General features: G+C 38.0%; 1 protein-coding gene across 1 annotated transcript in view; it reads left to right on the top strand.

Moving 5' to 3' along the window:
• The window catches only part of SYK (spleen associated tyrosine kinase), a 50,393-nt gene continuing 47,029 nt past the window's right edge, over positions 1–3,364 (top strand). Inside the window, 1 exon segment of the mRNA XM_008640167.2 lies at positions 1–19. The gene's annotated coding sequence lies outside the window, so the exon portion shown is untranslated.

Here is a 3,364-nt window from a genome sequence, read left to right as displayed (position 1 = left end):
ACGGAGCGCGCAGCAGCAGGTGGGAGGAAGGGTGTAGCGCTTGGAACACAAGAGAGTCCCAAGGAGCGGCGGCAGAGAGGGGCACTCGTGTCGGGTAGGAGCGGGCGGCTGGAAACGCACCACCAGCCTGAAACCTTCCTGTATTGCAATGCTTCGAGAAATAAATACCACTAGCCCAGTGTCTCAGAAATTTAAATCTAAAACTTAGGTGCGAAAGAAAATTGATTTTTCTTTATCTCGAGACGTTATTTTGGTGGCAGGTTTTAAACAAAGCCGAGTATACACAAAAGTAGGGCTACTGTCTGAATGGTGCATAGCCTGTGAAAGCTTTATGCCTGAAAAAATGTCTTTAAAATGCGGGGTTTCTTACCGAACTTCCCTATTTTGTTTCCAAGAAAACAACCGGTTATTGTATCAGTAGAAGTGCTGAAAGTGACCGATTCTACAAGTCTGGTGCCAGAGAAACTTCTCTTAGTTTTGTGTTCTGCCATCATTATTCAGTTATCTTTGTTAGCACTGTGCTGCATACACTTTATGCTGTAGCTGTCTGGATTAGTTTGAGATGATGTTATTTTGGACAAGGTTAAACAATATTTTTGTTAGATGAAATGATCTATTAGAAGAGTGGCAAGTGGAGTCCTAGTCTGGCCAAATTACATGATATATTGTAAAACAATTATTTAAAACAACTTTAAAATGAATTTATTCTTCTTTAGGGCATTAACAGTTTATAGGTTTTTTAATGTTCTTTTCCATTGGGTTTCTTCCATGCTCTTTTCATCCACAGAAGCTTAGATCTCCTGAGTCCTTGGGTTGAATTCACAGAGTAATCCATGGACACAGCTATCTGGTACAGATGCATCCGGTTTCAGCATGAAAGCTCTGTATTCGTACAGGCTTGGGGGCCATACGGTGTAGCAGTGTAGATTGAGGCAGTCCACTTAGAGGAACTGTGACTTTTTTTTTTCCCCCTTCATCCCACTGTTGAGCATTGAGACATAAATAAGGAAGTTTGAATGTTCTTTATATTGTGACAGTTATAAGGGAGAAAGATTATAGTCATAGATATATATATTTGAACTAAAGAGTTTGAAATCAGCTGTGATTCTTAAAAAATGGCTGAAATAGATAAAAGTATATAGTTCTTTCGGCTATAAAATACCATGAGAAATACCGTTGACATGTTCTGGTTTTTCTTCAGTTAAAAAATATTCACACTCTGTCAAAGCAAGGGTGAACTGTGCAGCTTTTCCTTTTGCATATTGTTGCAATTCTGATACAAGAGCAGAATTAGATCCGAAGTCACAGGAAGACAAAAACAAATTTATTTTTAGAAATAGCTACTGGTTTATGTTGAGCACAGAATAACAGTTTAGAAGACTGACGGTGAAATTATAAGCTTGTCTTAAGCACTTTGAAGATACCAATGACCAAAAAAAAAAAAAAATCTAGAGTATTTTCCTTAGTCTCCCATCCTTTCTTCTGGATCTGTTAGGGCAGAAGTACTGGAAGTGGGTGAAATCACTTCTGAAATGCATATTGTGATCAGAAGTCATGGTCTCTCAATAATTTTCTCTTTTTTTTGCAAATTACCCTTTTTTCCTTCCTAATCCTTTTCAAAATGCAATATTTAGGAGAAAACAATGAGTCCGTTGCCATTGCTGGTTTAAATACTGCAACTGTAAGAAATTCTGTTTGCATCTGAATCTACTGAAGATTCTAGGTAGTGTCATCCTTTTTCCAGATTTATAAACTTTTGGATCAGTGCCCCTGTTGTGTACACATTGCACAGATTGCCCCAGAATCTGTCTTCAGTTTCATGTGTTTAGCTCCAGAATTGCACAGCTGAAAAGGGGAACTTGTCAGGGTTTATATCATAATTACAAGGAATACAAGAGTTATCTATGAATGTGAGTAATAGTTACAGAAAAATCGTTCCAAATGTTTTCTAATCTGTTATTTTGTGCTCAACATAAACCACTAGCTACTTCTAAAAACTGCTTCTTTTTTGCTTAAATGTAAACACGTGCTTAAGTGAGATGCTCCACTGGGGCAAGAGTACTTGTACCACTCAAGGTATCTGTTAAAAAGCTGAAGATGCACTTGCAGGTGTTTGTGAGTGTCAGTAGTAAGGTTCAGTCATAAGAATGAAAACTTCTCATCTTGCAAGGATTTACAGTATCATCTTCTTAATTTCGAATTTAAGAAAAAGTGAAATACCACTTCATTTTAGGGAAACAATTTTGTAGTTCAGTTTAACAGTAGTTTTGCTTGCATTTGACAAAAGAAGAAAATTTTGGTGGAGGAGGAGAGGGCAGCTCACCTGATGACTCAGCTGGCATTTCTAGATATGCTTTTACAAAAAAGGTTCTTATTATCTGTGCTACTCTTACAGAAAAACATCATTAATTTCTGCAGTTGGATTTAAGCCTTTCAGCCACTCTCATGAGAAGAAGAAAGCTTGGGCTATGTAGTATCCTTCCCTAATCTTTTGTACAGTATAGGATAGTACAGTACACAGTTAATAATATTTATTTGAGGTGTGGTAAAATAATTTGATCACAAAGCTCTTGCTTAGTATTTGCATTTTATTTTAAGGTTCCAGCAGTAAGAGTACATAGCTAATACTGTTTACCTTTTAATTTCATGACCCAGGATAATGTGGAGGCATACAGTTAAGCAGAAGAAAACAATTCCCACTGACTTCTTTATTGCATGTTGGGGTGATTGGAAAACATCAGCATTGCAAATGCAAGAAGTGTGAAGGAGCCTGTATGCCTCTGAACCAAAAAGAAACAATTCTAGGATTTGCTGTAGGAAATTATAATTAATAAATAAACATCATGTTTGACACAAAAATATCGCCTGCCTCAAAGAAATAAAAGACAGTTTTGTAGTTTGTCTTTACATTCCAAATTTGAAACTAGATTTTCACTTCCTGTGCCTTTACATACAATGATTAGTGATACTTCTTAAGAGTGGCTCTTCTAAAAAGGAAAGAAAAGGTAAATATACTTTTGAGACTCACAGGGATTCTAATGTTATAAAGAGACTTCAGTATATCTGTATTGGGACCAGTGTTATTCAGTATCTTCATTAATGACACAGACAAAGGGATCAAGTGCATGCTCAGGAAATTTTTAGATGACACCGAGCTGAGAGGTGTAGGTGGGACACCCGAAGGATGAGATGCCATCCAGAGGGACCTGGACAAGCTTGAGAAGTGAGGCCGTGGGAACCTTAGGAGATACAACAAGTCAAGTGCAAGGTGCTACACCCGGGTCAGGGCCAACCCCAGTATCAGCACAGGCTGGGGGATGAACAGATGGAGAGCAGCCCTGGGGAGAAGGACTTGGGGGTGCTG

Source organism: Corvus brachyrhynchos, unplaced genomic scaffold, assembly GCF_000691975.1.
Source record: "Corvus brachyrhynchos isolate BGI_N302 unplaced genomic scaffold, ASM69197v1 scaffold408, whole genome shotgun sequence".
Taxonomy (NCBI): domain Eukaryota; kingdom Metazoa; phylum Chordata; class Aves; order Passeriformes; family Corvidae; genus Corvus; species Corvus brachyrhynchos.
The sequence above is the reverse complement of the archived record's forward strand: the minus strand, read 5'-3'. Positions and strand labels throughout refer to the sequence as shown.